Consider the following 23,198-nt stretch of genomic DNA (forward strand, 5'->3'; position numbering starts at 1 on the left):
GTTTAAAGCATTTGAAAATCTCTGTCTGAATTAAAACATCTAAAATGACCTGACGGCTGCTCTGGGGATTTTGAAACCCTGCTATGGTTTTCATACAAGTCCAGGCAGACCCAAAAGTTTTTGCAGCAAATTTGCTTTCAAGAAGGTTTTTGTCTGTTTTGCTTTCAAGATCTCGATTTTCATTTCCTTGGTAGCTGTCTGAAAATCGGTAACAGCCCCTCTTTAAAGGCCTGTCTCTTTTTCCTTAAACAGGATTTGACACTTTTAGTGACCCATGGCTTATTGTTAGCGTAAATTTTAACGTGCTTACGGGGTATAATCATGTCTTTACAAAATACTGCACAGGAGCTAGTAACATCCACCAAAGCGTCGAGATCATCTCCACAAGACTGAAGACGGGGCTGTACGAAGTCACTTTATCTCTACAGGACTGTAAGCTGTCGTCTGTGAGGCGTGAGCGTGTTTGTTTGAACACAGTTCACGGTGGAGAACAGCTGCTGACATAATGTGGATCCGAAGATCCATAACTGGCCTACCTGGGGCTGAAAGTCTCCATAAATGCAGGCGTTTCGGCGGCTACACCGGCTTCCACGAGTGTGACGCTTATTTTGAGAAAATAATAGAATATAAATGTATTTTTATATTTCAATATCACAATAATCTTCCACTGTAGAACTACAAGTTAAAAAAGAACTAACATAAATCAAATCCACTTCAGCTAAATACTTCTCATTTATTTCCATCTTACATGCTGTGACTGCAGCCATTCCCACATCTCTGTGAATGGGACTCATGGACATGGATCAGTGGTTGTTGATCAATGGTCCTGAGAATCTGCATAATTAAGATGAAGGAACGGAGCTCCCAGCCCATCGTTCCTGCAGCTGCTTTCAGTCTTTATGCAAATGTCCTGTTTGTAAGACTGAAACCTGCAGCTGAGACTGAAGACGTCACCTGATGATGACGACACGTTTCTCCCACAAAACGCTGCGTCCAGATGAACAGAAGCAACAGACTCACTTTCCTGGATGATTGAGATGCATCAAGACTTCATTGTGTGTTACTTCTCATTCAGCACAGACACATTATTCCTGTTAGGTCATGTCAGCTGTCACTCAGTACAAGCACAACTGTGAACAACACAAACTTCTCTTCAATGTGTCACAGAAACACTAAGTGTGAGAGCCTGTATGACACACAGGACAGACTGTAAGCTCTGCTGGCTGCACAGCACTTTGTAGCAGTTTTCCAACATGTCCTCCACCCGTGATGTCAGTGGTGGGACCCCAGTCACAGCACTCAGCACCACCTCCTTTAAATGGATTTTATAGCAGTTACTCCCGTTACTCGGTGCAACGCTTCTTAAATGTGTTTTTGCAGGATAAAACACAGCAGGTGGTGTAGAGAGGACGTCAGCTGACGGAGCAGAGGGAGGCAGACTGTGGATAAATGACAGAGTGAGAGGAGAGCAACCATGACAGAAGCACAGGTGTGGCAGATAGAAGTGGCTTTATAGACACTTATTGTCAGTCCTCGTGCATGCTGTGGAAATAAGTGTCTGTGTCATGAGGTGACATGTGAGCTTATCTTTGGTCAATAAAGCTGAACGACCAGTTTTCACTTTGCTTGTTACGCTTGTTTAGTGACGTCTGGGTTTCTGTGGAGCCCGAATTTTGATGAGTTCTGGTGAAATCATCTGAGATCATCTGAGCATCGGTGAAGAGTCAGCAGAGAAAGTGTGGGACAGAAGTTTGCTTTGGACACATGGACTGAAATCAAAAAGTAACAAACAGGATTTCCAATGGACAGTATGGAGAAGTGAAAGTACACAAAGGCTGTGCTGGAACACGTGTGTTACACTTTTTGACAGCTGAGAACAAAACACAATATTTTGCATCATCTCTGCAGTGTCTCTTCTTTCCTCTGCTGTTGTGCTTTTAGCTCCAAACTGTTTCAAATGGTTTGTCAGCAAGCTGACCTCTGACCTCTGCAGTACTAACTCCTGACCCGTACAAAGAGCGGGCGTTTCTGACCTTTGACCTGCAGCTGTATGTCTCTCAGTCTCAGTTCTTCTCTCCGTCACTGATGGAGCAGGTGTAGTTGCTGCTGACAGTCAGTCGTTTGTTTTCTCAGAGTGAGGCTGAAGTCTGAACTGTTCAGAGCATCAGGTCTCATCAACGTGCGCTGCTGTAACGCCGCTTTGTCCTCTGAGATCACCAGGTATGAAACCTGAGTGCTGACAGAGCAGCATGTTCCCCCTCATTCACCTCCACCACCACAGCCAAGGCATGCTGGGAAACTGAGGACACACAGACGGAGAACTGAAGTGTCTGCTGTGTGTTCATCTCAGAGTCCTCACAGGTGACACATTAGCTCCAGAACACCAAGCCAGGTGTTTGAAGCCTGACAGGGATTCTTCCCATCCAGAGGGAGGATTTAGCTGCACAACAATGAACATTAGTGTGTAGTTTAGAAACACAGACTGTGCCTGCACTGCATCTAGTGAAGAAAACTGTTACTGCGAGAGAACGAGGCTCCTTTAAAGCAGCTGATATTAAGGTTGAAAAATCAACAATAAGCTGATGTAATCAACGTTTCACAAAATGGTCAGCAGCTAAAATCTGGAGCCGTTCTTTGGTGGTAATTAACAGTTTGTTCTTGTTAGCTAATTATGTAATTAAAGGTAGCAGCAGAAGCCTTGTGTTGAAAGCCCATTCACTCACACATTCACACAGTATGTGTGTGTCTGTGTTACACTGTGGACATCCCTTCTGTTGGAGCGCCATCTTGTGGCAGGTTTAAGAAATGTTCTTCTTGTAAATCCAAACTGATGCACCTCCATAGCAGACTGTGGAGGCTTTCAGTGACATGAAGACTTGATTTATACTGTCATATTCTCCTGTTACACAAAGCACAGCACGCTGAACATGGATGAACTGAAACTCCCAGCATCTGACTGAGGAAAAGCACAAATCATTCTCACACTGACTCCTGCTTGATTTTAGATTTGCTTTAAAATCCTCACACTTTCATATGAAGCACTAAATGGGCTCCAGACTGTTTATCTCAGCTTCCTGTCAAACACACTGCTGCTCACACCGAGGCTCAGTTTACTCCTCCAGCCTGGCTTAACCTGCTGTCTGTTAAAAACAGTCCCACACTCCTCTGTTTAATCCTTCTGATCAGACTCTTTGATTTTGTATTGTTTTTACCTGAAGTTGTGTTTTTGACATGGTTCTGTCTGTGAAATAAACCTCACACACACACTGCTACAGTCCTTCATACACTTAGAAACGAAGCTGTTCCTTTCCTCAGTGCTGACACATAAAGAAGAGTTGGTTTTATATCCAACACGTCTCTGTTCCAGAAAACAGCTTCAGCAGCCTCTGAGTCTGAACTTGGAGTTGGTTATAAGCCACAGGCCTGTGTGCACAGCAATGAGGAAATATAATGCAGTAAGTGAAACATGGATGTGTGGAACAGATTATCCCAAAGGTTGATTCTGTTCATCTGGACGTTCTCAGTGAAACATTTGGTCTCTCGGTCAGGTGACTCCTTTAGTCTCAGCTGACTGCAGGTTTCCAAACCTTTGTCACTGGATCACTCACTTCATCTCCAACGTGTCCCTGACACAGACAGCTGGAGCCGTTACAGCAAAATCATTGATCATCGTTTTTAGAACATTAGCTGGTGTTGGTGGGCAGGCTAGCAGTGCTAATTGTTAGCACTAGTTCTGCTGCTCTCCCTTTGTCTCTGTTATTGTTGGTCTTTAGTGAACAATATAAAGTGTCTTCATGAGACTGTTGCCTAATGTTCAAATGTAGATAACACCACCTGCACCAACCTGTTACACAGCACAACCCTCTGGTGTAGCTTTGGCTGGAGCACATATTGGCAGCTCCAGTGACATCACCACTCCATGGTGACATCATCTCTACAGACTGTGGCTGTTACATATCCTCACCTGGTAATAATAAGACTGTCCTCAGCTGCACACAGCTCCAAGATGAACAAACTGAAGTAAATACAAATTAGAGTTACGATAGATTGAAATCTTGTAATCAGAGCTGATTCTTAGTGAAACTCTCACAACATCATATCATGATCCTGGGTTAGTGTCTCGGTCTCAGATCACAACATCAGCACAGGCTTGGCTTGGGTGAGGTATTGAGTGGTTCTTGTCCATGACAGCTGCAGGTACAGTGCCATCAGCCATGCTGCACCACATGTCTGCCCAGGAACATTAGTGTGGCTGAGTCTCATGTAAACATTGTGCTAAAGTGGTGGGAAAGTGGCTGCAAGCTGGCTGCACTGTGTCCAATACTCTCAGTATGATATCCACAAACCTCTGAGTGTCACAGAGTGGGCCTGTGCTCAGCTCACTGTGCCCCATTCAATTCTACTTGCATAGTTTTACAAGTAAAATTAAATATACAAGTTGCACAATGATAAGTTATTGTAGTAACAACTAAGTCCATGGTCATTATTTGTTAATAGTAGCTTAAAGCTTCTGCACCAATCATGGAGCACCAGGTTTAGAGCATGTGGATCTACAAAAGTAAGTCCCAGTAAGATGGGCTGAGCCTTACATACTAGAAGAAACATGTCATTCCCAGCAGATGAAGCGCCCTTTAAAGCAGGATCTCACTTTAAACCTAAAGAACTTGCTATGAGCATGCAGTGCATTCATGGTTATTATTCATACGATTGTGGGGAGCTAATAAAGTGCAACTATCACATTACATTTCATTATTAAATTGTTGTTAACAATCCCTTCACTTCTGCTTATCTAATTCATGGTTGCAGGATGGCTGACAGCTTCCATTAGGCAGGAGGTAATGTCCATTCTGGCCACAGTGCAACCCACAATGTGTAACTGACACTATTATATTGCATTATGTCACATTGTTACATCTTTTTAATAAATGATGACAGTCAGCTGAATTTGCTGCCCCCTTGGTGGAGGACATCAGGATCAGCAGCTGCTGCTCCATCACAAACACCACAGAAGAAGAACAACACTGGATCAGATTATCTGGACGTGTTTGACAGGGACAGTGTTCATGTTCATGGACATCAGGACAAAAACAGACGATGGAAACCTGCCAGATTTGAGCTAAACTGCTCGTTTCCATGTGTAGTCCCTGGGAGGTCACATGACCAACAAAGACACCCAAGCTGTGTCCCAAAACGTCGGCTGCATCCTCCGGAGGCCGCATTTGAAGGCCGATGACGTCACAGCCAGGCGACGAAGGCTGTCCCGATTCCTCGACTTCTTCAAATGCGTCCTTCATTCCCCCGAGTTTGAAGGATGGGTCGGGTGTGTCCTTCGTGGCCCACCATATCCCAGAATTCATAGCGCGGCCCAGCTAATTTCAGCTGCCAACAATGGCGGCCGCTACTAAGTTTTAAAATTAGTCTTATTAATCTTTCTGGGCCACAAAATAAATTTTTAACATATATTAAGGGGAGAAAGTAGCTATGTAAACTTAAAATATCTGCTGGGTTCATCAAGACATCGCATATTTGCAAAAGCGCGCCGACGTTTTCGGAGACGTCTGTTACCCACCCGCTCGATAGCAAGCCGGGGGGTTCAATGGTCACTCCAGCCGGCGAGAGCAGCGGACTCCCAGCTTCATCGTTTTCAGACCCCTGCTCTTTGGCTACTCAGGTTAAACATGATATATAAGTCAGAGGGCCCGGTGGCGCCAGTGTCCGGCAGCCTCTGTCAGTGCGCCCCAGGGCGGCTGTGGCTACACTGTAGCTGCCATCACCAGTGTGTGGATGTGTGTGTGTGGATGACTGGATGTGTGACGCGCTTTGGGGTCCTTAGGACCAAGTAAAGCGCTGTACAGGCCATTTACCATAAGTCACTCGGATAACTTAAAAATGTAATTGTTTGCCTTTTTTCTGTGTTTCATTTGTTCTGGAGTAAATCGGTTTGGCTGAGATCAAAGTTATTAGATTATTAGATTAAATACAACTTTATTAATCCATCGGTGGGTTCCTCCGGGATTTTCACACAGCTGAATAAACGTCAAACAGAAAACTGATGAAACAGAAGTGTGAGACGGTCGAGAGTTTACTCCAGTGTCCTGTAATATTTTAGATAGCAAGGAGCAGACGGCGAATTTATTAAACTCCACCCACACAGCGGTGACACAGATCTGAAGGCTGGACCGTCCCATTTCACAGCCTCGCACTTCTGGCCTTCTCGGTCTTTGCAGGACCCGGCTGTTGGGTCTAAACTCAGACCCCGCTGTATCCAGGACTTATTCCCATGAAAGAAAAACAAGGCAACAGTGTTCGATCGATTTCTTGCGCAAGGGAGGCCCTTCCATCTGTGACCAGCACGTCGAAATGACCACAATGGTGGCCTCCTCTCGCTGCCTTTTATTGACAAACTTCAAACAATAGTTTACAAAACACCTCCCCTTGCAACCCCCCTTTGGTTACAAAGACAAGGCACTGTATGTAAATGACATACACTGAGTGTATGTGTGTGTGTGTGTGTGTGTGTGTGTGTGTGTGTGTGTGTGTGTGTGTGTGTGTCTGCTGATCAAAGGGTCATAAACCCAGGAAGCTTACATCAGAAGAAACAGACCTTTCAGAAAGGATGTATCTACAATAAAACCTCCCCCAGCACAGAGTGGCTGGAGAGGTGGTCAGAGTCAGAATCTAAGGAATGGCTTTGATCGTACTGCTTAAACTAAGACTGTACAAATTTAAGAAACACAATGGCAACATTCAACAATTAGACTTAACACCGGCCCACGTAGGCTAGGAAGGCCGGGTCCTCCGAAGGATGCGGCTGACGTTTTGGGACACAGCTACAGACACACAAGAAAAGCCAGAGAAACAAAGGCAAATCCAAAGAATCCATCATACTGAGTCAAAGTGATCACAGGTCTTTTTTGTTGGAGCCTTCAAAGTGGAACATGTGGACTGTTCCTTTATTACTACCACTGAAGGCCACGCCCCTCTGCTCATGTGATCACGTGGTTTGTAGGAACGCTCCTCTTCCTCAGAGGATCCACCTGTGCTTCCTCTCCTCTCTCCTCCACCTGTTACAGTGAGGGAACGTCCTCCATGATGGAGGAGCTGCTGGAAAGTGCTGAGAGCTTCCTCCAGAGTGAGACCTCTGTCACAGTTCAGAGGATCTATGAACTGATCGCTCAGCCATCAGAGGAGTCGGATCAATGGAGCTGCTTCTGTTCCTGATGTCCCTGTTTGATCCTGGACCTGAACTCTCCCTGCAGAGGAGACGCACACCTGCACTGTACTTGGTGACTTTAAATATGTTTTGCACATGGACTTAGCTACGATTGAGCATGCTATATTTGATGTGTTTTCTACATATATTTTTAGATTTAAGCCTTACTCTCAGACAATTAACACCACTGAAGCTGAAACTGAGGCAATAAATGGCTCCTTTCGATGCAGAGGAGCAGCTGCTCTACTCTGACCACCTGCTCCTCCCCTTATATCTAAGGCAGAGGCCAGCCAACCTCTGCAGAATGCTGATTGACCCCTTTTACGGTGCTTTGGGTATCTGACTATGATGCCTCCTGGGTGTCCAGAGGGTTTTGGGGCATGAGGAGGCCCCAGGGAGGAAGCAGGATTTGCTGGAGTCAAGTCAAGTGTAGCTTTAGTTCTGTCTTCATGTTTTTTCTTGTTCCAGTCATTTCTCTACTAACTCTTGTCACTGTGTCCTGTATCTAGTCCGTGCTTCTGTGCTCCTGCTTTTGTTTTTCCTTCGTTTCTTGAGTTTAGTTTAGTTTCTAGTTTTTCTGTTAATTTCCTATGAAAGTATTTCTAGCGAATGAAGCTACGCTTTAAGTTTCCATCTGTGAGCCCTTCATTTGGGTCCTTCCTGCATGTCACACAGCACATCATGACAAACTCAAAGAAACACTCAGTTTTCATCAGTCAGATTCTGCTGTGTCCTAATCTTAGAGTTTTGATAATGGTCTATCTGTGACATGTTTGCTGTTTTGTCTCCCTGCTTCCATTTAGGCTACAATTTACTAGCATAGCAGCTCTTTTCTGGTGCGTCACAAGTTGCCAACACTACCCATTTATAATTCCCTAATTGAAGCCAGAGCAGGTTAAATTCATGCTATATGTTACCATGGTAATTTACTGTTAAGTAAACCAACACACACATCTACACACACCGACTCAGAATGAAGAGAAACACACATATGAACACATCTGCACTCGTTGATTGAGTGAGAAATGACACACACACACGCACACAAGTCGAAATGCTGATTCAATTCACTGAGACGTGATCCACACACACACACATGCACACGCTTGTGCAATGAAGAGTGATACAAACACACACACATGCACACGCTTGTGCAATGAAGAGTGATACACACACACACACATGCACACACTTGTGCAATGAAGAGTGATACACACACACACACACACACACACTTGTGCAATGAAGAATGCTTTACTAACAGATGCTTATGCTGACACACAAAATGCTGCACACAAACATCCAAACACAGCATCTGTTCCAACAACAAGAAGCCATTGATTGTTTATTGGTTAAATGCGTTTCATGTCACCCAGAAGGCATTTGTGCAGATTTAGGGGACAGGGTCTAAAGCAGTTTGGTTATGAAAACAACGTCTGTTTGTGGCTCAAGGCCTCGACTGAACTGTTTGCTGTGCTTCACACGGCCTGATAAAGAGCAGTGGCGCAGAGTGAAAATGATGAATTAACGGTGTGAGTCTTATTTCGGAGCGCCACATTTTGTGATTGAGATTTAATTGTGTCAAGAGATTTATTCTAAAGACACTTCTTCAGCTGAGAATCTAAAGGTAGAAACACACAGACGCTGCAGATTTTACTTGCAAGGGCATGAACACAGATGCTCCCACCAGAGTGGGGCCTGTGATGTGCGCTCTGTTCCTGCACTTTTCTTTATTTATATACAAACGTAATACAACAGTGAATACATCTATTCATAGGCAGAGGGATGTTAGTGTGTAGGGAGTGTGTGTGTGGTTCTCTTCTTGTTAGTGCAGATCAAAGTGTCCAGCTCTCCTCTTCCTGGCAGGAGTGAAATAATCACAGCTGGTTCAGCTATTATCGCTGTGAGGAAGAATTTATCAAGTCTAAGTCATCAAAAGGTCATCATGCAGTATTCTGTCACATACAAACTTATATCACTCAAAGCTTATACTGACTACTAAGTACAATTTTATATTGACAAACTGAAAGAGGAACACACTGAGAAAAAAAGGGAACAAAAAAGGGCAGCTCTTGGATTTACGTGAGCATCTCGCGTGTGTTTAACACGATTGCCTCAGGCTTTAAAGATTGCTGTTCTGTATGTTCATGTTCTGTTCTTTTGTAAACTTCATCTGTTTGTATGTTGTATACTCATTGTGTTTCAATAAAGTTCGATTTAAAAAAAGGTACGTTCTAAACGAAGCTTCAGACGTCACTGATCACGTGACTCTGACCAAACGAATCAAGCCTCGACACGGTGCTTCTGAAGCAGCGCGTTGAATTTTCTGACACACGCACCGGAGCGTCAGCTTCAAGCGGACCATCACTACGTCTCACATCTAAAGGTGTCAAGGTAACTTTGAACTGAGTTCAGTCAATCTGGAGTTTTTCCAAGTTTTCTGTTGCTCTCTGTGAGAGAAGAGCGTTAAAGGCGGGGCTCTCCAGAGTCCAGCAAAACAGGAAACCACAGCTGGGTGTGTGTAAGTGTGCAAACCAATAGAATGCATCGTGGTGGGGGGGGCATCACGGGCATTGGCAAGAAAAAAATAAAAGAATCGGTCGTACCCATGCTTCCCCGACGTCATGCCAGCGCATATTGGGAAATTCGTAGGCACTGATCGGTTTTCTATCAGCCATTTGCTGGGAGTAAGGGCGCCCTCAGTTTGCGAGGTGCGCCTGCTGCTGGCGGCAGAGGGAGGAGAGGGCGGGGCGGCGGGGAGTCTCTGGCTGGCTGGAGCGGCATCTAATAACCAACTCGCAAAACAAAATAAAAACAACAAACAGATATTATGATACAGACTTATAATCTGCACCGATGTTTTTTCTAAATTCTATAAAGTGAGCGCGAGAGCCCTCGGTGCGCCTGCGCGCTGCTGAAGTCAAAGTAAACTTTATTGTCATCTCCGCTACAGACAGTCCAGCATATAGAGAGACGAGACGACGAGGCTGCAGTTACAGCGGTGCAAGTAAACAAACAATAAATATAAGAAGAGTAAGAAAATAAATCTACACTTTAGGACTCAGGGTAAAGGATCAATAACAATTTAATTTATAATTTACAGTTTGATGATTTAAAGTCTCACACAACCCGTCAAAAGGGGCGGGGCCGGCTGCTTCCAAGTAGAGCACATTTCATTTATAATGATGTAAATCCAAGCCCATCATGGATTCACGATCTGAATCCTGGGTTGTGTGAAATCCCAGAAATCAACCTTAGACAAAGTGAATCTGTGAACTAAGGTGTAGGTCTGTTAGGTTAATTGTGCTGATCCTCGGGTTGGGGGATTTGTGTTTGTACTGGAGCGCAAAATTCAAACCAATGGAAGATGGACAACAAAAGTTCAAAGCCATCAGGTTCTCAGGTTAGAAAAAAGAGAAAAGATGCAGGTAAGCAGACGTGTGATTGGATAATGGCAGGTCATCCTGAACCAATCAGACTAAACTCCAAACAATACATTATGTTACAGATTTTAATATTAATTAGTCATTGTTACTTGTTGATTTGTCCTTTTCTCGTTGTGTGACGAATTATGACAACTATTTGGTAGCTCTTATTGTCTCTCTCTCTCTCTTCATGTTCAATTCAATTCAATTCAATTTTATTTATATAGCGCCAAATCACAACAAAAGTCGCCTCAAGGCGCTTCATAGATACAGAGAAAAACCCAACAATCATATGACCCCCTATGAGCAAGCACTTTGGCGACAGTGGGAAGGAAAAACTCCCTTTTAACAGGAAGAAACCTCCGGCAGAACCAGGCTCAGGGAGGGGCGGCCATCTGCTGCGACCGGTTGGGGTGAGAGAAGGAAGACAGGATAAAGACATGCTGTGGAAGAGAGACAGAAGTTAATAACGGATATGATTCAATGCAGAGAGGTCTATTAATACATAGTGAGTGAGAAAGGTGACTGGAAAGGAAAAACTCAATGCATCATGGGAATCCCCCGGCAGCCTACATCTATTGCAGCATAACTAAGGGAGGATCCAGGGTCACCTGGTCCAGCCCTAACTATATACTTTAGCAAAAAGGAAAGTTTTAAGCCTAATCTTAAAAGTAGAGATAGTGTCTGTCTCCCGAATCCAAACTGGAAGCTGGTTCCACAGAAGAGGGGCCTGAAAACTGAAGGCTCTCCCTCCCATTCTACTTTTAAATACTCTAGGAACAACAAGTAGGCCTGCAGAGCGAGAGCGGAGCGCTCTAATAGGGTGATATGGTACTACAAGGTCATTAAGATAAGATGGGGCCTGATTATTTAAGACCTTGTATGTGAGGAGCAGGATTTTGAATTCAATTCTGGATTTAACAGGAAGCCAATGAAGGGAAGCCAAAACAGGAGAAATATGCTCTCTCTTTCTAGTCCCTGTCAGGACTCTTGCTGCAGCATTTTGGATTAGCTGAAGGCTTTTCAGTGAGTTTTTTGGACATCCTGATAATAATGAATTACAGTAGTCCAGCCTGGAAGTAATAAATGCATGAACTAGTTTTTCAGCGTCACTCTGAGACAGGATATTTCTAATTTTAGAGATGTTGCGCAAATGGAAGAAAGCAGTCTTACATATTTGTTTAATATGTGCATTGAAGGACATGTCCTGGTCAAAAATGACTCCAAGGTTCCTCACCGCGTTACTGGAGGCCAAGGTAATGCCATCCAGAGTAAGAATCTGGTTAGATACCATATTTCTAAGATTTTCAGGGCCGAGTACAATAACCTCAGTTTTATCTGAATTAAGAAGCAGAAAGTTAGCGGCCGTCCAGGTCTTTATGTCTTTAAGACATTCCTGCAGTTTAACTCATTGGTGTGTGTTATCTGGCTTCATGGACAGATAGAGCTGGGTGTCATCTGCATAGCAGTGAAAATGTATGCTATGTCTTCTAATGATACTGCCTAAGGGAAGCATGTATAATGTAAACAGAATTGGTCCTAGCACTGAACCCTGTGGAACTCCATAATTAACCTCAGTGTGTGAAGAGGACTCTCCATTTACATGCACGAATTGGAGTCTATTAGATAGATATGATACAAACCACTGCAGCGCAGTACTTGTAATACCTACAGCATGTTCTAATCGCTCTAATAGGATATTATGGTCAACAGTATCGAACGCTGCACTGAGGTCTAGCAGGACAAGCACAGAGATGAGTCCACTGTCAGAGGCCATAAGAAGATCATTTGTAACCTTCACTAAAGCTGTTTCTGTGCTGTGCTGAGCTCTGAAACCTGACTGAAACTCTTCAAATAAACCATTCCTCTGCAGATGATCTGTTAGCTGTTTGACAACTACTCTTTCAAGGATTTTTGATATGAAAGGAAGGTTGGAGATTGGCCTATAATTAGCTAAGACTGCTGGGTCTAGAGATGGCTTTTTGAGTAAAGGTTTAACTACAGCCAGCTTGAAGGCCTGTGGTACATAGCCGATTATTAGAGATAGGTTGATCATATTTAAGATCGAAGAATTAATTAATGGCAGGACTTCTTTGAGCAGTTTTGTAGGAATGGGGTCTAAAAGACACGTTGATGGTTTGGAGGAAGTAATTATTGAAGTTAACTCAGAAAGATCAATTGGAGAAAAAGAGTCTAACTTAACATCAATGGTACTAAGAGTAACTGTAGATAATATTACATCTGTGGGATGATTATTGGTAATTTTTTCTCTAATGATAAAAATTTTATTTGTGAAGAAGTTCATGAAGTCATTACTAGTTAACGTTAAAGGGATGGTTGGCTCAAAAGAGCTCTGACTTTTTGTCAGCCTGGCTACAGTGCTGAAGAGAAACCTAGGGTTGTTCTTATTTTCTTCAATCATTGATGAATAGTAAGATGTTCTGGCTTTGCGGAGGGCTTTCTTATAAAGCAGCAAACTATTTCTCCAGGCTAAATGATGATCCTCTAGATTTGTGACACGCCATTTCCTCTCCAGATTACGAGTCATCTGCTTTAGGGTACGTGTTTGAGAATTATACCACGGAGTCAGGTACTTCTGATTTGAGGCCTTAGTTTTCACAGGAGCTACAGTATCCAGAGTCGTACGTAGTGAGGAGGTGAAATTATTAACAAGATAATCGACCTCTGTTGGGGTAGCGTTCAGATAGCTGCTCTGCTCTGTGTTGGTACAGGGCATTGGAGATGATAACAGTGGGTGGATTATATTCTTAAACTTAGTTACAGTGCTTTCAGAAAGACATCTACTTTGATAAAGTATACTCTTCACCGCTGTGTAATCAATTATTGTAAAAGTAAATGTTATCAGGAAATGATCAGACAGGAGAGGGTTTTCAGGAAACACTGTTAAATGTTCAGGTTCGATGCCATATGTTAAAACAAGATCTAGAGTGTGATTAAAGTGGTGGGTGGGTTCTTTTACATTTTGAGAGAAACCAATTGAGTCTAATAACAGATTAAATGCCATGTTGAGGCTGTCATTTTTAGCATCTACATGGATGTTAAAATCACCCACAATAATTATTTTATCTGAGCTCAGAACTAAATTAGATATAAAGTCTGAGAAATCAGACAGAAACTCTGTGTAAGGCCCAGGTGGACGATAGATGATAACAAGTAAGACTGGTTTCTGAGTTTCACAGCTGGGGTGGACAATGTTAAGCATCAGGCTTTCAAATGAATTAAAAGTCTGTCTTGGTCTTTCATTAATTAATAGGCTGGTGTGAAAAATTGCTGCCACACCGCCCCCTCGGCCTGTGCTTCGAGATTTCTGGTAGTTAGAATGACTCGGGGGTGTTGATTCATTTAAACTAACATAATCATCCTGCTGCAACCAGGTTTCTGTAAGGCAGAGTAAATCAATTTGTTGATCAATTATTAAGTCATGTACTAACAGAGACTTGGAGGAGAGAGACCTAATATTTAATAATCCACATTTCACTGTTTTACTCTTTGGTTCAGATGTGGATACTGTATTGTTCTTTCTTTGTAATTGTTTATGTTTAAGTTGTTTGTTGCTGGTTTTTAGTTTGTTTTTTGTCTTTTTGGAAGCTGACACAGTCTCTATGGAGATGGGTTTTTGGGGGGGTAGCAGGAGGAGAGAAGCTGCAGAGAAGCGTGTAAGACTGCAACTCTGCTTCCTGGTCCCAACTCTGGATAGTCATATTTTGGGGGGTTTAATAAATTTGTCCATATTTCTAGAAATGAGAGCTGCTCCATCCAAAGTGGGATGGATGCCGTCTCTCCTAACAAGACCAGGTTTCCTCCAGAAGGTTTGCCAATTATCTATGAAGCCCACATCGTTTCTGGGACACCACTCAGACAGCCAGCAATTTAAGGAGAACATGCGGCTAAACATGTCACTCCTGGTCTGATTGGGGAGGGGACCAGAGAAAACTACAGAGTCCGACATTGTTTTGGCAAAGTTGCACACCGATTCAATATTGATTTTAGTGACCTCCGATTGGCGTAACCGGGTGTCATTACTGCCGACGTGAATTATGATTTTACTGAATTTACGTTTACCCTTAGCCAGCAGTTTTAAATTTCCTTCAATGTCGCCTGCTCTGGCCCCTGGAAGACAATTGACTATGGTTGCCGGTGTCTCTAGCTTCACATGTCTGAGAACAGAATCGCCAATTACCAGAGTTTGACCCCCGGCGGGTGTGTCGCCGAGTGGGGAAAAACGGTTAGACACATGAACGGGTTGGTGGTGTACCTGGGGCTTCTGTTTAGGACTATGCTTCCTCCTCACCGTGACCCAGCCTCCCTGTTTCCCCAGCTGCTTGGGACCTGCCGGGGAACAGCTAGCGGGGCCTACGCTATTTTCGGCTGCACCAGCTACAGGGGCCTGGCTAGCTACGGGTGAATGAAGGGTGCGAAGCCGAGTCTCCAATTCAGTAATCCTGGCCTCCAGCGCTGCAAATATGCTACATTTAAATCATGTGTGTTTCTCTGGTGAAACAATAGTTTTGTGTTAATGTTAGGGCTGCACGATTTTGCATAAAATGAGAATCACGATTTTTTGGCTTAGAATTGAGGTCATGATTCTCTCATAACAATAAATAAACATAAAACAACAAATGTCTCACGTTTTGTTGTTGCAGCAAAATGTTGTCCTGCTTGAAATTCCGTCTCCACCGTTGCTCGACGCTGCGTGTACAGAGCAGGTAGTGCAACAATAGAAAAATAGTTGTGGGACGGCACTGTGTAGCGTTTGTCTAGGGTGTTGATCGTTTTCCTAAATCCCTCGTTTTGCACAGTGTTGATGGAGCCATATCTTTGGTCAGGTGATAAGTGATAGCCTCCGTAATGTCTTTGTGCCTGCGGGAGTTCGACGTGTATAGGGAAGCGCTGTATAAGGTTCCCGTTATTGATGTTTGGGTGGTTGACCGGGACGGATTTTCTCCTGTCACTTTCTCGTCATCCCTGACGTGCTCTCCGTTGTTTTTTCCCTGCTAATTTTAGCATCACACGGCACAGCTTCTGTATCACGTGGTATAAGGCTCCGCCCTTGTCATTTGTTGAGCAGGAAGAGTGAGCACTTGTTTTCATGCAGAGTACGTCCCGGATCAAAATGTGAAGTTTTACAAATCACCACTTCTTTAGTGAATATCATTTCAGTCTCAGACAATCTCGTTTCTCTTACAGAGGTTGAATGCACCTTCTGCGGATGGCGGTACCACACAGTGTGCGTGGACTTCCCCTGCACAGAAGGCAACTACAAATGCTGTGAATGCTAAATAAACAGAAACAAATGATCCCTGTTGTCTTTGCTTGATGATTGGTTTGAGTCTTGACAATCCACATTGCTGGCGTTGCATCTTTCAATGGCAGCAATGGCAGGTATCAGTGCTCAAACCTTTTGTGTTTGTTTCCAACAAGTTGCCCACCTCGGGAAACAAAAATGTGTTCTTTTACTTGTCAGATGAACATATGAGACACTTTGACTCTTCAGTGCAGTGTGGAGCCTAACAAAGATCTGTTTTGTGTCCCAGCTGATCAGCAGGAGGAGGAGAGTCTGACGGAGCAGCAGAGGAACATTTTCAGCTACTTGGACTCAGCTCAGCCACTACAGAGGAAACAATGAGCTCAACACAGAAGGTGACAGACAGAGCAGGACCATATGACCAAAGATATTTATCACCATATACATCTGAACATTTGCCATAACGATGTAGCTGACGATATAATTGACACCAGACAAAATACTTTACAGCTGCACAACTTTATTAAAAAGCCATCAATGTATTTTCACTGAAACAAGCAGCTGTTGTTTATGTGCATTAAAGTTATATAAAAATGTAACAGTGCAAATGCAAATTCCTCGCTGACAGTTTAACCAAAAGGCGTTTCCAGTGGAAACTGGCCGACACATCTTGAGCATAACCATGTATAATATCCACTAAACTTCAGAAGAGGTTATACAGTCGTGGCCAAAAGGTTTGAGAATTGCATAAATATTGGAACCTGGAGAAGTTGCTGCTTAAGTTTTTATAATACAGATTTGTACTTTATTTCAAATTGAACCTTTAAAGGGGCATTTCTGGACTTTTAAAGACCAGTAATGTACTTTTAAGGGAACATTTAAAAAAATGTTCCTATAGGTACAAAAATGTTCTTCTCTCGTACCTCTATTAGAGTGTATCATGTAACACTATAGATCAACTTAGCTCAGAATATATAAAGCATATAAACAGTTACAGCAATATGATGCAACAAACACAGAAGCTACTGATCCAAAATACTCAAAGCTTCATAGAACTGAAACCAACATTTATTTTTAGCTCCATTCTGCTGCTGATACAGACTTTAGGTTTCTGAACATTAAACTTATTGCTGCCTTTCATAGTGTGTAACTTGAAGGCCCTGAGTACTTTCTCCCACACTGAAAACACTGGGATGATCACATTATTTGAACATTACCTAATAAGACTGATTCAGCACAGACAGTTATGTTAAACTTTCCTAGCAGTCCTTCACAAACAGGGAACAGTCTGTCTATTCTCTCCATCTGTCAGCTGCTGCTGGCTCTTCCTCCTCCTCTTCCTCACACACTGCTGAGTTTGTCCTGGTGGATCATCAGGGCTGCAAAGCCTCACAGATGATGTGCAGCAGTGGCTCCCTCAGTCTGTCCTCACTCTGGACACTTGCAGTCGTCACACATGGAAATCAAATGTGTGATAAGCTGCAGGATTCAAACACAAGTGTAACTTATAAACACATGTTCATACTTTTATTCCACAATCAGAGAGAAAGAAACAGAGAGAGAGTGCAGGACAGACACAGGTGACAGTCTCAGGTGTACACACTGCTACACAACAGCAGCAGAGAAGCAGGATTTAGTGTTTGTGTTATTACGAGTGTAAACAAGAAGAGTTCCAGATGGTGCAGTGGACACATGTGTGACTGCTGTGATTAAAGCATCTTTCTTTCAGCTTAACGAGTGAACCGTCAGCTCGTTCAAACACACGTTAAAGTGCGTTTGGCTCGACACCACCGAACAGAGGCAGCAATATAACACAGCTAACATTAACAGTGCAGTGGATCCTGCTTGTGCCGTGATATTCAGGACTGCAAACCGAGCAGCATCACTGACTTTCAGCTTGTTGTGTTTGTGGATATATGACTGACTTTAATTATCCACAAAATCATCACATTCTCTGTCAGATTAAGGTCAACTATTGAACGGCTTATATTTTAAAGGCTTTAAAACCAAGTTAACGCTGAAAGTACAAACATCACTAATGTCACATAACTCTGCCGACAAGGCATAGCTATGGCTATGAAATGCTCTTTGTGTATCACTTCTTCATTATGAAAGATGTCATTAATGCACTAGTAATGTCTCATCTGGAGTATTGTTCAATCATTTGGTCAGCAGCTAATAAGACAGATCTTAACAGACTTCAGTTAGTCCAGAATAAGGCGTCCAGATGTGTGAAGATGTTCATACTATACTAATATTGATCAAATGCATAATAACCTTTCTTGGCTTCCTGTACAGGCTAAAATATTCTATGGCTTACTTGTAGTTCTAAAGAAAGCAATTCTGTTAAACACACCACATTTATTCTGCTCAGCTGCAGTATCCAGATGAAATACATCATCATATTACACAGTTTTCAACAAGCTGCAATTTAGTAAATGCTCGAGTTAAAAGTAACGTTTTGTAAAACTGTTACATTTAGAGCAACTTTTAAGTGGAATAAGTTGCCTTAAAAAATTAGAGAATTATTCAAAACTTCAATGAACACTTAAAAGCCGATTTACAGAGCTTTTAGTTGTTGTAAATATTGTAAGACACGATTTGTTTTTGAAATTTGTGTAATGTGCCTCAATGTTATTGATATTATTATTATTATTATTGATTGCTTATATTTGAACAATTGTGAAACCTCACTGTGTATGTAAGAGTGAAATTATGTGGATATCTTGAATCCACTTTATTGTGTAATATTTTATGTGAGTATTTGACGGAAGACGAGCAAAATCTGTTGTGGAAGCTAACGGGGTTCCTTTAGAATAAACAAACATAGGATTTATTATCACTGAATAATTCTGTATAAATCTATACAAATTATAGAAATATGTAATAGGAAACAACAAAATAATCTAAATTATAAAATAGTGTGTGTGTGTGTGTGTGTGTGTGTGTGTGTGTGTGTGTGTGTGTGTGTGTGTGTGTGTACAATCAGGAGTGATGGGCATGATTTTAGTGTTTGAACAGTCATGAATTATCTTTAACAGCAGGTTGGATGTAATGTGTTAGAACTACCAGCAGGTGGGGATAGGTGGTGCCACGCTCCACCTTCAGGTTTAAAACTAGTGTTAATGGAGTTTGAAGGTTGAGTTTGTTCCACGACTGCATTTCACTCACTGCCTCTGTTTGTATCTCTGTCACTGCAGGACCAACATGGAGCCAGAAGTCAGTGCTCTCAGGAGGCCGACAAACCTCACAGAAGAAAGGGAGAGAAAAAACACACCTGTGACGAGTGTGGGAAGGGTTTTACCGTGAGGGCTTCACTAAAACAGCATCAGGTCATCCACACTGGAGAGAGACCGTTCAGCTGTGACTTGTGTGGAAAGTCTTTTTCCTTGAAGCGTTCCCTAAAAAAACACCAACTCATCCACAGTGGAGTTAAAGCGTACAGCTGTGATCAGTGTGGCAGAGCTTTTACTCGCAGTAGCCACTTACAGAGTCATCTAGTTACCCACTCTGGAATTAAGGCATACAGCTGTGACATCTGTGGAAAAACTTTCAGCCGGAGAGGGAGCCGAAATACACACCTACGCATTCACACCAGACATGATGTGTACTGCTGTGAACAGTGTGGCAAATACTTTACAACAGACGCAGACTTACAACGACACATGTTTACCCACACTGAGGAGAGACCTTGTCGATGTGACCTGTGTGAGAAGACTTTTAAATCTCCACATGACCTGAGACGACACCAACAGATCCACACCAGAAAGAGACTCTACAAGTGCAGCTACTGTGAGGTATGTATTTATATTGTTATCTCGTCATTTTAGCCTGACTGTTTGGAACAACTCTGCTCATTAAACTGTGTTAGCATGTTAGCAATTCTACTGCATGGAAAAGCAGCTCTGAGTGATTATTCAGATTTTCCTTTCAGTTATGATTTTAGTATTACTGTAGTATTATGGTGGTAGTATTGTAGTTATTGCAGCCCAGTAAACTGAGTGTGTTAACTGAAACAGTCAAATGTAGTTGGACGTCTGCAGAGATGCTCTTTATTTCAGGCGACGTTCAGGATACAAATGTTGAAGGACTGACTTACACTGTCTTTGTGTCTTTGTTTAGAAGCAGAGCGACACAGATGGATCCAGTTCTCAACCCTGTCATCACTGTGGTGGTGGGAAAGACTTTCATTGTGACCTCTGTGGCAAAACTTTCAGTTGGCAAAAGACCCTAAAAAGACATCAACGTAGACACACTGGAGACAAACTGAAATACTGCAAAGAATGTGGGAGAAGCTTCACCACATCAAGTGAGTTAAAAAAACATGAACTGATTCACAGTGGGGTTAAAAAGCACCTCTGTGATCAGTGTGGGTCATCCTTCACCACTGAAGGTGAGCTTAAATCACACAAACAAGTCCACACAGGAGAGAAACCACACAAGTGCAGACACTGTGAGAGAAGCTTCTCACATTCAAGTAATCGTAACATTCATGAACGTGCACACATGGAAGGAAACTACAGCTGTGACCAGTGTGACAAGAGCTTCAGGAATCTCAGTTCATACTCTGCACACAAACGATCCCACGTTACTAATAAACTGTTTCACTGTTACCAATGTGCCCAAACATTCACCTCATTGTCTGCTCTGTGCAAACATCAGCGCGATCACTCAGGGCTGAAATCACTCCCATAACTGGATCACAGTGAATCTGAAGACACTGAAAGATCCTCTGGTTTCTGTGTCAGACTCAAAAAGCTTGAGATCAGGCTCCACAGAGTTCAGATAGAATCATTTAAACTTGTGTTGAACTGAACTGGTTGCTGGGCTGAACTTCTACATAATACAGATCTACATGGGATCTTCTTTTCTGTTTTTTACTGAGTCAGTTTTGTCCACAGAGTTCAGATAGATAGATAGATAGAAGCCATGTTGATGTATTACCTATATTGGCTGAAAATGTTCATTTGCAGAGAAAAGACACAGGCAGACTATACTTACAGGATCTTACATGTTATTATGTGACGTTACTGAAATCATCATGAACAACAGGAGTGGTGATTCCTGTAACTTTGTGTATATAATTTGGCATTTCTTACTGATGTAGGCTGTTGTAAAGGCTCACCTTCTAGCACATTCACTTCACCAGATGCACCTTGTTTCTTTTCCTCACCTTTGATTGGGTGTGGTGCTTGGCCTTAATTGCACTTACCTGTCACTCGTTATAGAAGGACTGCACTCACCTACCTCTCACTTTTTCTTCACTCCCACATGGGGCGGCAGCTGAGAGAGAGCAGTCCATGTGTGTCTTTCTTTCCTTTACCCGTTATACAATAAAACGACAAAACCTGCAAATAATGACTGCTTATTCTCATTCTAATCCGATGAGCCCATGATGATGACTACTGAAACCCTGAACCTTCCTTCCTCCAAAACATGGTCCTTCGAGCCGGAGTAGCATTAGCGTCATGGATTCACAGCAGCCATTGACTGAAGATTTGAGACGTTCCGGTCGTGATAGTCGACCTCTTGCCCACCTGCAGCAGTATGACGTTCAGTATCCTGGAAGTAGAAGTGCTCGATGTGATACAGAGAGTCAAACAGAATGCCAGCATAGTGATACAGACACACATGGGCTGCAGGATCCTGATGGGGAGTCAGGAAGTCTACCAGAGACATCGCCTGCTCCTATACCCACCAATCAAGATGAGGTGATGAGGGAACTCCTGATGACAATGAGGGAGATTAGGCAACTCCTGATTCAGTCATCTCCTCCCCATTCTCGCAGTTCCTCCAGATCTTCAATTCACACTGTCTCTGATGAAAGCAAATCCTCTGTTTGCGGTTTACAAGCCATTCCCCAAACACATCAGCAACATGAGCAGTTCCCAGTGATTGATCCAGCAACATGTCAATCACCCTCTCAGCCCCCCCAGTTTCAGAATCAGAATCAGAATCAGAATACTTTATTGATCCCTGGGGGAAATTATTTTTTGTTACAGTGCTCCATTTTAAACCAACATTAAGACAAGACAGACAATACGCTAACTAAGAATAGTACAATATATACATATATATACATACATACATACATAAGTCACTTATAAATAAATATTTGGAAAAGAAACATGTGTAGTTGTAGCAGCAAACAGTGTGTTAAGTGGATGCGTTGTACAGGGAGATGGCCACAGGCAGGAATGATTTCCTGTGTCGTTCAGTGGTGCTTTTCGGTAATCTCAGTCTCTCACTGAACGAGCTCCTGTGACTGACCAACATGTCATGGAGTGGGTGGGAGGTGTTATCCAACATTGTCTTTATCTTGGACAGCATCCGCCTCTCCGACACCACCTTGAGGGAGTCCAGCTCCATCCCCACAACATTGCTGGCCTTACGGATCAGTTTATTAAGTCTGTTGGCATCTGCGACCCTCAGCCTGCTCCCCCAGCATGCAACAGCATAGAGGATCGCACTGGCCACCACAGACTCATAGAAAATCCTCAGCATTTTCTGGCAGATGTTGAAGGACCTCAGTCGCCTCAAAAAATAGAGACGACTCTGGCCCTTCCTGTAAAGTGCTGTGGTGTTTTTAGCCCAGTCCAGTTTATTGTCAATGTGTACTCCAAGGTATTTATAGTCCTCCACAATGTCAACACTGACCCCCTGGATTGAAACAGGGGTCAAATGTTTCCTGGTCTTCCTGAAGTCCACGATCAGTTCCTTGGTCTTTGCCACGTTGAGCTGCAGATGATTCTGCTCACACCACGTGACAAAGGAGTCGACCACAGCCCGGTACTCTGTCTCATCATCCCTGCTGATGCATCCAACCACCGCAGAGTCATCAGAAAACTTCTGAAGATGGCAGGTCTCTGTGCAGTGGCTGAAGTCTGTGGTGTAGAGGGTGAAGAGGAAGGGGGAGAGGACAGTCCCCTGTGGTGCCCCTGTGTTGCTAATCACCTTGTCAGACACACACTGTGGGAGACGTACATATTGTGGTCTTCCTGTCAGGTAATCAACAATCCAGGACACCAGAGAAGCATCCACCTGCATCGCTGCTAACTTATCACCCAGGAGGGTCGGCCTGATGGTGTTGAAAGCACTGGAAAAGTCAAAAAACATGACCCTCACAGTGCTCGCCGGCTGGTCCAGATGGGTGTAGACACGATTGAGCAGGTATATGATGGCGTCCTCTGTTCCGAGACGAGGCTGATAAGCGAACTGAAGGGGATCCAGATGTGGTCTTACTATGGGTCGCAGCTGGTCCAGGATGAGCCTTTCCAGGGTCTTCATGATGTGG

General features: G+C 43.2%; 1 long non-coding RNA gene across 1 annotated transcript; it reads left to right on the plus strand.

Moving 5' to 3' along the window:
• The first annotated feature begins 9,536 nt into the window (after nt 1–9,536).
• LOC146672690 (uncharacterized) lies at nt 9,537–19,470 on the plus strand. The gene is made up of 3 exons (XR_014910589.1): nt 9,537–9,607; nt 16,194–16,299; nt 19,105–19,470. It is a non-coding gene; the product is annotated as an uncharacterized LOC146672690 (long non-coding RNA).
• The last annotated feature ends 3,728 nt before the right edge of the window (nt 19,471–23,198 follow it).

The sequence above is a fragment of the Rhamphochromis longiceps genome, linkage group LG3 (assembly GCF_057381845.1).
Source record: "Rhamphochromis longiceps isolate RC_006_pf linkage group LG3, R_longiceps_female_GT1.1, whole genome shotgun sequence".
NCBI classification, from domain to species: domain Eukaryota; kingdom Metazoa; phylum Chordata; class Actinopteri; order Cichliformes; family Cichlidae; genus Rhamphochromis; species Rhamphochromis longiceps.